The sequence below is a fragment of the Eschrichtius robustus genome, chromosome X (genome assembly GCF_028021215.1).
Source record: "Eschrichtius robustus isolate mEscRob2 chromosome X, mEscRob2.pri, whole genome shotgun sequence".
Lineage (NCBI taxonomy): Eukaryota > Metazoa > Chordata > Mammalia > Artiodactyla > Eschrichtiidae > Eschrichtius > Eschrichtius robustus.
The window spans coordinates 103,937,520-103,952,039 of NC_090845.1; positions in this window are offsets into that span (position 1 = coordinate 103,937,520).

Genomic DNA, 14,520 nt, shown 5'->3' on the forward strand with positions numbered 1-14,520 from the left:
GAAAACTCCCAAACTCATTCTATGAGGCCACCATCACCCTGATACCAAAACCAGACAAAGTTACTACAAAAAAAGAAAATTACAGACCAATATCACTGATGAATATAGACGCAAAAATCCTCAACAAAGTACTAGCAAACAGAATCCAACAACACATTAAAAGGATCATACACCATGATCAAGTGGGATTTATCCCAGGGATGCAAGGATTCTTCAATATATGCAAATCAATCAATGTGATACACCATATTAACAAATTGAAGAAGAAAAACCATATGATCATCTCAAGAGATGCAGAAAAAGCTTTTGACAAAATTCAACACCCATTTATGATAAAAACTCTCCAGAAAGTGGGCATAGAGGGAACCTACCTCAACATCATAAAGACCATATACGACAAACCCACAGCAAACATCATTCTCAATGGTGAAAAACTGAAAGCATTTCCTCTAAGATCAGGAACAAGACAAGGTTGCCCACTCTCACCACTATTATTCAACATAGTTTTGCAAGTCCTAGCCATGGAAATCAGAGAAGAAAAGGAAATAAAAGGAATACAAATTGGAAGAGCGAAGTAAAACTGTCACTGTTTGCAGATGACATGATACTATACATAGAGAATCCTAAAGATGCCACCAGAAAACTACTAGAGCTAATCAATGAATTTGGTAAAGTTGCAGGATACAAAATTAATGCACAGAAATATCTTGCATTCCTATATACTAATGATGAAAAATCTGAAAGAGAAATTAAGGAAACACTCCCATTTACCACTGCAACAAAAAGAATAAAATACCTAGGAATAAACCTACCTAGGGAGACAAAAGACCTGTATGCCAAAAATTATAAGATACTGATGAAAGAAATTAAAGATGATACCAACAGATGGAGACATATACCATGTTCTTGGATTGGAAGAATCAATATTATGAAAATGACTATACCACCCAAAGCAATCTACAGATTCAATGCAATACCTACCAAATTACCAATGGCATTTTTTACAGAACTAGAACAAAAAATCTTAAAATCTGTATGGAGACACAAAAGACCCCGAATAGCCAAAGCAGTCTTGAGGGAAGAAAACGGAGCTGGAGGAATCAGACTCCCTGACTTCAGACTATACTACAAAACTACAGTCATCAAGACAATAGGGTATTGGCACAGAAACAGAAATATAGATCAATGGAACAAGATAGAAAGCCCAGAGATTAACCCACGCACCTATGGTCAACTAGTCTATGACAAAGGAGGCAAGGACATACCATGGAGAAAAGACAGTCTCTTCAATAACTGGTGCTGGGAAAACTGGACAGCTACATGTAAAAGAATGAAATTAGAACACTCCTAACACCATACACAAAAATAAACTCAAAATGGATGAGAGACCTAAATGTAAGACCAGACACTATAAAACTCTTAGAGGAAAACATAGGAAGAACACTCTTTGACATAAATCACAGCAAGATCTTTTTTGATCCACCTCCTAGAGAAATGGAAATAAAAACAAAAATAAACAAATGGGACCTAATGAAACTTAAAAGCTTTTGCACAGCAAAGGAAACCATAAACAAAACGAAAAGACAACCCTCAGAATGGAGGGAAATAAATGCAAACGTATCAATGGACAAAGGATTGATCTCCAAAATATAGAAACAGCTCATGCAGCTCAATATTAAAAAAACAAACAACCCAATCCAAAAATGGGCAGAAGGCCTAAATAGACATGCCTCCAAAGAAGACATACAGATGGCCAAGAAGCACATGAAAAGCTGCTCAACATCACTAACATGTCTCTTGCTGCTGCCTCCATCTAGACGCCCCTATCCCCGGCCCGACATGTTCACCCAGCATTCGCCCAGTTATCATTCAAGGATGCCGCCCTTTCTCTGTCTCTGATGTCCCTCCCCTACTCTACTCCAGGCAGAATCAATTTTTCCTTCCTCTCGGCTTCCATTATGCTTCATACGTGCTTTTCTGACTGAACTTATTATAAACTGACAAATCGTCAGGGACAAGGACCATCTCTCACCCACGTCTCTTTGATCAAGCATCTAGTGGCATATTTGATACATATAGACATTCTTCTGACCACTGTGTCTAAGTGAGCCTCTGCTGACTGTATTTTCACAGTCCCTGTGTGTTTCTTTCATAGCACTTAACGACTTATAATTTTGTATTTATTTCTCTATTTATTGTCTGTCTTCCCCATAAACTAAGTTTGATGAGGACATGCCAGCCCCGTTTACCATGGTATGTGGAGCATCTACCAAAGTGCGGGCTCTCAAGAAGTATTGGGGGTATAAATCGTTAACTGTGTGTTAATTTAATTCACATCTGGGAGGATGGTATCCATTGGCAAGGTTAACCATAAGCATAGCTGTTGGGAAGTGCAGAGAGAGTTTCAGCAAAGGGGCCCAGAGGTCCTGTCGGCTGCCCTCTCTTGAACCCACAGGACCCGATCCCACTGGTGCTAATAGGAAGAGCCAGGCCTCCTCTCACTGAAGCAGCTGCTCACTCCGGAGAGTGAACAAATGGAGTCCTGGCACACGGCTCTGAAAGGTTGCCAACCTCCAATACAACTTGTCACTGTGTACTGGAGACATTTACTTGAGAATAATTAGTAGCCCTTCTGTGCATCAAAAGTGACCAAATCTGTAGCATCTCTATTGAGATCGATGACTTTGTTTTCCAAAACTCTCCAGAGAAGACGGTTTCCATTTCAGTGGTGCAATCGGGATGCTGAGCAAACACCTATACTGCATGTCGGGTGATTGCCAGTGAAGTAGAGGCTGGTCTGGTAACTAATGGGTTGCCACAGATAAAGTGTTTGCATCTACTAATGAGGAAATTCTAGTCAGAAATGTGCTGCCTTTAAAGCTGTTTCATAATGCAAACACACCTAAGGGGAGAATGTGTTTTAGGCAGACAGCGATTCTGAGTTTGTTTTTCCTCAACGAAGCCCAGCCAAACAAAGAGGCAAGATGCGTAGCAACACAAGGAACATCATGAAGACACGTCCTCAAAGATCTCTCTCCCGCTGTTGGTACCAGCTGCAAGTTCACTATTTAACCATCATTCCCCTAGCTTATAGTGAGCGCCACCCTCTCCTATTAAAATTCAAAAATGTGGGAAAGGAGGCATGAATCCCTAACTGTGAATAAGGGGTTATGATTCCGGAGCTGGAACAGACTTTATACAGAAGAAGGAAAAGAAAACATGAGAGAGTCAGAAACATGTGTGTGCTTTTGTACGTTGTAGGGGTGGGGATGAGTCCGAGTTATGCACAACAGCCAAAGAAAGGAAGCAAGTGCGTGTGTGGCAGGGACAGGGAAAGTGCAGTGGGGATGGGGCATTGCTGCAGGTTAATTTGCCTCATCTGAACTGGCCCTAGCAACTGCCAGGCTTGGACACTTCCTCTCGTGTATATTTTGTCACACGGCCAATGTCTTCTCTGGGAAAAAGGCAAATCTCTTCCTGAAATGGGCCTCCCATGCTTGACAGGGCTTAGGCCAAGGTCACCACTCAGACAAGTTGTAAAGGTGATCATGTGTTCTTTGGTTTCCCCAGCAGCATTTTTCTGGGCCCTCTGTCCTACACAGTGCTATTTGTCCTCCCCTTACTTGAACTCTTAAATAAGGATTTAAAGGCTCTAAAATCAGTCATTTACTTGGTTTTATATCTGATTATAGAATTAAATAACTTGATGCCTATTAAAGAGATATAAGGCACTGGAGAACAGGTGGGAGGGGAACTGGGGATCACAAGAAGGATTCAGATAGATAGAAAGCTTGCCCCAAATTCCTGATATTAGGCAATCACCTTAATCTAGTGTTCAATCTTAGCATCACTAATGATGGGACAATTTCCTAATTAATGTGATGCAACACAGAGTACCTGACATTGCCTATGGTATAATCTTGTCAAAAATGTTTGACTTGAATCTAAGCAAGAATCTATATCCAATTTTCAGTTTAAGAGATAAGGGAGACAGAGAAATCAGCTAAACAGCATCTCAAGGAAGTCTAGGAAACAACAGGCCTGGTCTCTTCAGAAAGTTTTTGTAATGGAAAAAGGAACTGTTCTAGATTAAAAGACACTTAATTATAACAAACGGATGCAACACATGGTCCTAGATTGAATCCTGGTTTGACCACAGGTGGCAAACAGCACTTTAGGAACCATTGAAGACACCTGAATATGCACTGGGTATTAAATACTATTAAAGAATTGTTAGATATTTTTTTTAGGTATGCTGATGTAATTTTTACTCTGAAGGAAAAAATATTTTTTAGAGATGCATACCAAAATATTTATGGTGTCATAATGTCTACAATGTACTTCATCATAAAACAAAATCATGAACTTATACCATACTAATTATTCTATCTGTACTCAAAGTCAATAAAAAAGGTAAAAAAATTTAATCAGATATTTCCAATATAGACAAAGGATAATGACTTCAGCTTTGCTATGCAAACAACCCGTAGCACACTCCTAAAAATACACTGAAGGAAATAAGGGTAGTATAATGGTTTTGAATCAGTTTGCAAGAAACATTCTACCATTTGTATTTCTCTGCAGATATTCTACATTGTGAAAAATGGGACATTCTGGTTATCTAACAGTTGTTTAACTAGACCAGTGGTTTGTTCAGCTATACTGACAATCAATAGAACTAAAAGGGCAGAATCTTAAAACTCAGAGTCCATGAGCAACTACTTAAAGAAGGTTTCTTCTGAAAACAAAAAGCAGAAAGACTGACAGTCAATGCTACTAAAGCACAAAGGGCCAATCAGAAATAAGTTTGTAAGACTCACTGGAGGCTGAATGGTATAAATGTTAAGGTTACAGGCTCCAGAGCCTACCAGCAAGTGTTTGAATCTCAGTTCTACCACCTCTGAGCTGTAAAACAATAAGTGTACTTGCCCCATAGGGTCACTGCGTGGATTAAATGAGATAATACATATCAAGTGTTTAGCGTAGTGCCTGGTACACAGTCAGCACTCAGTATACGGAAGCCATTTTTTTTCTTATTTCTAAGTCAATGGCTGTTGGTCACTGGTTCGTGAAGGGTTTTGGGGAGTCCATGATCCCTATAAAATTGGATGTAAAATTTGGGGATTCTCATTTTCTGGAAAGACGGTACTAAGCTGTTATCAAATTCTAAGAGATCTACGACCACCTCAAAAGTGTAAGACTCACTGCTCAAGAGGCATTTTCTTAATCAATTCCAGATATGGGATATGACTATTGATTACGGAGACCACCACAAATTATATGTATCCTGTCCAAACGTAGGCACCTCTCCCAACAACATGGGGTTTACTGAGCATCTGCAGCCAAGAGAAAACAAAGAGACAGATGAAAGACCACAGAGAGGCCTGTTCTTGGGAGCAGGGCCAGCATGACTGTGCACAAAGGGCAGTGACATCTTTTTTCCTGTCTAATCCTTGTTGGCTCTGGAGAGGGTGGCCCTGATTACTGTCTTGTTATAGCATTTTTAAAGGTCAGCTTATGTAATGGAGGTACTATGGCCTAGCTAGGACATTAGAGAGCCCACCTTTGGCGAGGAAAATAGCATAATACTTCTCTGGAATTCACACATTACCCAGAAGCCTTTGGCTTCCTGAACATCTTACTAAAAATTTTAAGTCTCTTGGCAATAATTTTCAAGCAGCACAGTTTTAATCTGGCCCTGTTTCTGTAGCGCTGCTGCTAAAATCTCCTCCAGGCAAATCCCTGCAGAGGCTGAAAATTTGTCAGAAGGAAGACATGCCTATAATCAACGATTAATCCTATTGACCATGATTAACACTTCCATACGCCAGCCTATCAGCTCTGAATGCTATGTCATGATTCCACGTGTCCCAACGTATCCCTCACAGGATTACAGGCTCTTTCAAATCCCCTTTCGGAAGGAGCTTTAAGAATCTGACATATAGGTCACATCCATTTTAAAGATATTACATTTCTCCTCTCAACCAGAGCTTTTTCATCTATGATGTGATTCTACTTTCTATTTGCAATGGCCCAGTTTCATATAATTCCATGTGGACACACACATAGAAACTTGGTGGTCAGATGATTTGTCCCCATGGGAACTGAACAAAACATCAAAAACAATCCGTCCTTGGGTATGCACAGGGTGTGACCTTGGCCAAGACATGTCACCCATACATTGGACAACTATTTTTGTGTACCTACCAAGTTCCAATCATTGTACTAAGTTCAGGGGATACATACTAAAGATGCATTTCCTGCCCTCAAGGGACTTACAGTCTAGAGAGGAGATAGACATGTAAACAGGGAATTTCAATACAGTATAATAGAGAAGAGTTACAACAGGAAAAATTATAGGATACTATGGAAGTAGTCAGGGAAGGCTTCTCAAAAGAGGGGCCATCTAAACTAGAAGTATCTAGGTGCATATGTGCATACTAGAATGTTCCAAAGGAAATAGCATGTGCAAAGGCTCAGAGGTAAGAGACAGCAGGACACATTCATGGAACAGCAAGTAGTCCCATGGCTGGCCAGTGGAGGTCAAGAGGGAAAATGCAAGTGCTGTGGTTAAAGATAGCAGTCAGACCATGAGGGACATCGGAAGCCATACTGTGGAAAGCATGAGGAGCCAACTAAAGAGTTGTAAGCCCCACATCAAACTAATGCTTCTGCACAGTGAAGGAAACCACTGCCAAAATGAAAAGGCAGCCTACTGAGCTGAAGAAGATATTTGTAAACCACATACTGTCATCCCTCAAAGTTCAAGGGGGATTTGATCCAGGACCCCCTTTGGATACCAAAATCGACAGGCTAGAGTCTCCTATGGAAAATGGAGTAATATTTGCATAAAACCCATGCACATCCTCCTATATACAGTAAAATCATCTCTAGATTACTAATAATTCCTTATACTATGTAAACAGTTATAAATACAATGTAAATGCTATGTAGGTACTTCAAGTTTTGCTTTGGGGAATTTTCTGGAATTTTTTTAAAATTATTTTTTATCCATGGTTGGTTGAATACACAGATGCATAACCCATGGATATGGAGGACTGAATGTATCTAATAAGGGGTTGATATCCAAAATACATAAAGAATTCGAATAACTCAATAACAAAAAACAAACAACCCAATTAAAAACTGGGGAGAGGATCTGAATAGACATTTTTCCAAAGAAGACAAGCAGATGGCCAAGAGCCACATGAAAAGATGTCCAACATCACTAATTATTATGGAAATTCAAATCCAAACCACAATGAGATGTCCCCTTACGGCTGCAGAATAGCTAGTATGGGAGATTGGTTCAAGATGGCAGAGTAGAAGGACGTGCTCTCACTCCCTCTTACAAGAACACCAGAATCACAACTAACTGCTGAACAATCATCGACAGGAAGAAACTGGAACTCACCAAAAAAGATACCCCACATCCAAAGACAAAGGAGAAGCCACAGTGAGATGGTAGGAGGGGCGCAATCACAATAAAATCAAATCCCATAACTGCTGGGTAGGTGACTCACAAACTGGAGAATACTTATACCACAGAAGTCCACCCACTGGAGTGAAGGTTCTGAGCCCCACATCAGGTTTCCCAATCTGGGGGTTGGGCAACAGGAGGAGGAATTCCTAGAGAATCAGACTTTGAAGGCTAGTGGGATTTGATTGCAGGACTTCGACAGGACTGGGGGAAACAGAGACTCCACTCTTGGAGGGCACACACAAAGCAGTGTGCACATCAGTACCCAGGGGAAGGAGCAGTGACCCCATAGGAGACTAAACCAGACCTACCTGCTGGTGTTGGAGGGTCTCCAACAGAGGCTGGGGGTGGCTGTGTGTGACCATGAGGACAAGGACACTGGCAGTAGAAGTTCTGGGAAGTACTCCTTGGCATGAGCCCTCCCAGAGTCTGCCATTAGCCCCACCAAACAGCCCCGGTAGGCTCCAGTGTTGGGTCGCCTCAGGCCAAACAACCAACAGGGAGGGAACCCAGCCCCACCCATCAGCAGACAAGTGGATTAAAGTTTTACTGAGCTCTGCCCACCAAAGCAACAGCCAGCTCTACCCACCACCAGTCCTTCCCATCAGGAAACTTGCACAAGCCTCTTAGATAGACTCATCCACCAGAGGGCAGACAGCAGAAGCAAGAAGAACTACAATCCTGCAGCCTGTGGAACAAAAACCACATTCACAGAAAGATAGACAAGATGAAAAGGCAGAGGGCTATGTACCAGATGAAGGAACAAAATAAAACCCCAGAAAAATAACTAAATGAAGTGGAGAAAGGCAACCTTCCAGAAACAGAATTCAGAATAATGATAGTGAAGATGACACAGGACCTCGGAAAAAGAATGGAGGCAAAGATCGAGAAGACGCAAGAAATGAAATTCAACAAAGACCTAGAAGAATTAAAAACAAACAAACAGAGATGAACCATACAATAACTGAAATGAAAAATACACTAGAAGGAATCAATAGCAGAATAACTGAGGCAGAAGAACGGATAAGTGACCTGGAAGACAGAATGGTGGAACTCACTGCTGCGGAACAGAATAAAGAAAAAAGAATGAAAAGAAATGAAGACAGCCTAAGAGACCTCTGGGACAACATTAAACGCAACAACATTCACATTATAGGGGTCCCAGAAGGAGAAGAGAGAGAGGAAGGAGCCAAGAAAATATTTGAAGAGATCAGAGTCGAAAACTCCCCTAACACGGGAAAGGAAATAGCCACGCAAGTCAAGGAAGTGCAGAGAGTCCCATACAGGATAAACCCGAGGAGAAAAACACTGAGACACATACTAATCAAATTGGCAAAAATTAAAGACAATGAAAAATTATTGAAAGCAACAAGGGAAAAACGACAAATAACATACAAGGGAACACCCATAAGGTTAACAGCTGATTTCTCAGCAGAAACTCTAAAAGCCAGAAGGAAGAGCCACGATATATTTAAAGTGATGAAAGGGAAGAACCTACAACCAAGATTACTCTACCTGGCAAGGATCTCATTCAGATTCGATGGAGAAATCAAAAGCTTTACAGACAAGCAAAAGCTAAGAGAATTCAGCACCACCAAGCCAGCTCTACAACAAATGCTAAAGGAACTTCTCTAAGCGGGAAACACAAGACAAGAAAAGGACCTACAAAAACAAACCCAAAACAATTAAGAAAATGGTCATAGGAACATACATATCGAAAATTACCTTAAACGTGAATGGATTCAATGCTCCAACCAAAAGACACAGGCTTGCTGAATGGATACAAAAACAAGACCCATATATATGCTGTCTACAAGAGACCCACTTCAGACCTAGAGACACATACAGACTGAAACTGAGGGGATGGAAGAAGATATTCCATGCAAATGGAAATCAAAAGAAAGCTGGAGTAGCTATACTCATATCAGATAAAATAGACTTTAAAATAAAGAATGTTGCAAGAGACAAGGAAGGACACTACATAATGATCAAGGGATCAATCCAAGAAGAAGATATAACAATTATAAATATATATGCACCCAACATAGGAACACCTCAATACATAAGCCAACTGCTAACAGCTATAAAAGAGGATATCGACAGTAACACAATAATAGTGGGGGACTTTAACACCTCACTTACACCAATGGACAGATCATCCAAACAGAAAATTAATAAGGAAACACAAGCTTTAAATGACACAATAGACCAGATAGATTTAATTGATATTTATAGGACAGTCCATCCAAAAGCAGCAGATTACACTTTCTTCTCAAGGGCACATGGAACATTCTCCAGGATAGATCACATCTTGGATCACAAATCAAGCCTCAGTAAATTTAAGAAAATTGAAATCCTATCAAGCGTCTTTTTTGACCACAACGCTATGAGATAAGAAATGAATTACAGGGAAAAAAACGTAAAAATACAAACACATGCAGGCTAAACAATACGTTACTAAATAACCAAGAGATCACTGAAGAAATCAAAGAGGAAATCAAAAAATACCTAGAGACAAAACACAATGAAAACACGATGATCCAAAACCTATGGGATGCAGCAAAAGCAGTTCTAAGAGGGAAGTTTATAGCTATAGAAGCCTACCTCAAGAAACAAGAAAAATCTCAAATAAACAATCTAACCTTACACCTAAAGGAACTAGAGAAAGAAGGACAGACAAAATCTAAAGTTAGCAGAAGGAAAGAAATCATAAAGATCAGAGCAGAAGTAAATGAAATAGAAACAAAGAAAACAATAGCAAAAATCAATAAAACTAAAAGCTGGTTCTTTGAGAAGATTAAAAAAATTGATAAACCATCAGCCAGACTCATCAAGAAAAAAAGGGAGAGGACGCAAATCAATAAAATTAGAAATGAAAAAGGAGAAATCACAACTGACACTGCAGAAATACAAAGGATTATGAGAGTTTACTACAAGCAACTATATGCCAATAAAACGGACAACCTGGAAGAAATGGACAAATTCTTAGACAGGTATAACCTTCCAAGACTGAACCAGGAAGAAATAGAAAATATGAACAGACCAATCACAAGTAATGAAATTGAAACTGTGATTAAAAATCTTCCAACAAACAAAAGTCCAGGACCAGATGGCTTCACAGGTGAATTCTATCAAACATTTAGAGAAGAGCTAACACCCATCCTTCTCAAACTTTTCCAAAAATTGCAGAGGAAGGAAAACTCCCAAACTCATTCTATGAGGCCACCATCACCCTGATACCAAAACCAGACAAAGTTACTACAAAAAAAGAAAATTACAGACCAATATCACTGATGAATGTAGCTGCAAAAATCCTCAACAAAATACTAGCAAACAGAATCCAACAACATATTAAAAGGATCATACACCATGATCAAGTGGGATTTATCCCAGGGATGCAAGGATTCTTCAGTATATGCAAATCAATCAATGTGATACACCATATTAACAAAGTGAAGAAGAAAAACCATATGATCATCTCAAGAGATGCAGAAAAAGCTTTTGACAAAATTCAACACCCATTTATGATAAAAACTCTCCAGAAAGTGGGCATAGAGGGAACCTACCTCAACATCATAAAGGCCATATATGACAAACCCACAGCAAACATCATTCTCAATGGTGAAAAACTGAAAGCATTTCCTCTAAGATCAGGAACAAGACAAGGATGTCCACCCTCGCCACTATTATTCAACATAGTTTTGGAAGTCCTAGCCACAGCAATCAGAGAAGAAAAAGAAATAAAAGGAATCCAAATTGGAAGAGAAGAAGTAAAACTGTCACTGTTTGCAGATGACATGATACTATACATAGAGAATCCTAACGATGCCACCAGAAAACTACTAGAGCTAATCAATGAATTTGGTAAAGTTGCAGGATACAAAATTAATGCACAGAAATATCTTGCATTCCTATATGCTAATGATGAAAAATCTGAAAGAGAAATTAAGGAAACACTCCCATTTACCACTGTAACAAAAAGAATAAAATACCTAGGAATAAACCTACCTAGGGAGACAAAATACCTGTATGCAGAAAACTATAAGACACTGTTGAAAGAAATTAAAGATGATACCAACAGATGGAGAGTTATTCCATGTTCGTGGATTGGAAGAATCAATATTGTGAAAATGACTATACTACCCAAAGCAATCTACAGATTCAATGCAATACCTATCAAATTTCCTTTGGCATTTTTTTCAGAACTAGAACAAAAAACCTTAAAATTTGTATGGAGACACAAAAGACCCTGAATAGCCAAAGCAGTCTTGAGGGAAGAAAACGGAGCTGGAGGAATCAGACTCCCTGACTTCAGACTATACTACAAAGCTACAGTAATCAAGACAATAGGGTACTGGCACAAAAACAGAAATATAGATCAGTGGAACAGGACAGAAAGCCCAGAGATAAACCCACGCACCTATGGTCAACTAGTCTATCACAAAGGAGGCAAGGACATACCATGGAGAAAAGACAGTCTCTTCAATAAGTGGTGCTGGGAAAACTGGACAGCTACATGTAAAAGAATGAAATTAGAACACTCCCTAACACCATACACAAAAATAAACTTAAAATGGATTAGAGACCTAAATGTAAGACCAGACACTATAAAACTCTTAGGGGAAAACATAGGAAGAACACTCTTTGACATAAATCACAGCAAGATCTTTTTTGATCCACCTGCTAGAGTAATGGAAATGAAAACAAAAATAAACAAATGGGACCTAATGAAACTTAAAATGTTTTGCAAAGCAAAGGAAACTACAAACAAGATGAAAAGACAACCCTCAGAATGGGAAAAAATATTTGCAGATGAATCAACGGACAAAGGATTGATCTCCAAAATATAGAAACAGCTCATGCAGCTCAATATTAAAAAAACAAAAAACCCAATCCAAAAATGGGCAGAAGACCTAAATAGACATTTCTCCAAAGAAGACATACAGGTGGCCAAGAAGCACATGAAAAGATGCTCAACATCATTAATTATTAGAGAAATGCAAATCAAAACTACAATGAGGTATCACCTCACACCAGTCAGAATGGGCATCATCAGAAAATCTACAAACAACAAATGCTGGAGAGGGTGTGGAGAAAAGGGAACCCTCTTGCACTGTTGGTGGGAATGTAAATTGATACAGCCACTATGGAGAACAGTATGGAGGTTCCTTAAAAATCTAAAAATAGAACTACCATACGACCCAGCAATCCCACTACTGGGCATATACCCTGAGAAAACCATAATTCAAAAAGACACATGCACTCCAATGTTCATAGCAGCACTATTTACTATAGTCAGGTCATGGAAACAACTTAAATGCCCATCAACAGACGTATGGATAAAGAAGATGTTGTACATATATGCAATGGAATATTACTCAGCCATAAAAAGGAACGAAATTGTGTCATTTGTAGAGACGTGGATGAATCTGGAGACTGTCATACAGAGTGAAGTAAGTCGGAAAGTGAAAAACAAATATCAAATATTAACGCATATATGTGGAACCTAGAAAAATTGTACAGATGAACCAGTTTTCAGGGCAGAAATAGAGACACAGATGTAGAGGGCAAACGCATGGACACCAAGGGGGGAAAGTGGTGGGGGGTGGGATGAACTGGGAGGTTGGGATTGACATGTATACACTAATATGCATAAAATTGATGACTAATAAGAACCTGCTGTACAAAAAAATAAAGACAAAAAAAAAGAATGGCTAGTACCAAAAAAAAGACAAGAAATAACAAATGTTGGAGATTATGTGGAGAAAAGGGAACCCTCATACACTGTTGGTGGGACTGTAAATTGATACAGCCACTATTAAAAAACAGTATGGATATTCCTCCAAAAAGTAAGAATAGAACTACAATATGACCCAGCTATTTCACTTGTAAGTATTTATCCAAAGAAAACAAAAACACTAAATTGAAAAGATACGTGCACCCCTATGTTCATTGTAGCATTATTGCCAAAAGCCAAGTTATGAAAGCAACATTAGTGTCCACTGATGGATGAATGGATAAAGATGAGGTATATATATGCAATGGGATACTACTCAGCCACAAGAAAGAATGAAATCCTGCCATTTGTGAGAACATTGATGGACCTTGAGGGTATTAAGCTACGTGAAATAAGTTAGATGAAGAAAGACAAATTCTGTATGATTTCACTCATGTGGAGCCTAAAGCAACAAAAATGAACAAACAAAATAAAATGAACTTAGATACAGAGAACAGATTAGTGGTTACCAGAGGGGAAGGGGATTGGGGGATGGGTGGAATGGTGAAGGGGGTTAACTGTATGGTGATGGATGGTAAGTGGACTTGTGGCGGTGATCACTTTGTAGTGTATACAGATGTCAAATTATAATGCTGTACATCTGAAACTTATATGATACAAAATGAATTAATTTTAAAAATAGTTGGTAGCCATAGCAACATGATAAGAACTGAGTTTTACAACGATAACACTGGCTGCAGTGTAGAAAAGGAAACCAGTTTGAAGGCCATTGCAGTGATCTAGCTGAGAGATGACGGTGGTCCAAATGAAACTCTCTGATGTGGTAGTAGATGCTGTGCTAAGTCATCCAGACCCGCCTTCTGGACCAAGGCACTCATTTCCCCAGCTGCCAGGAGTGTTGGCTGCTGATGGCTCACAGGTGAATCAGTCTCCAGAAACTGCCCTCAGCCAAAGGGATGTTACCTCTGATGTTATGGCTCCTTTCCATCTAATCATCAGGCAGTGCAGGTGTTCAAAGCCCCATCCCCCCCTTGCCTCAACTGGAGATCACTCTAAAGGAACATCTCAGCTTGTGAGCAACTTGTTGTAACCGCATCACATTTCAGCAAATCCTTTTGCCCAATCCTCCTTCATTCACTTCCTTAGAGACTTTTTCCTGAGAGTGCTCCCCAAGAAATTTCCTGCACACAAAACTCTGTTCAGTCTGTTTCCAAAGGACCAGATCTAAGACAGAACGAACCTCAGTCGTTCTCATCTAGAAAATGAGAGGGTGGATTGGATCCTTGCTAAAAATATTTCCTTT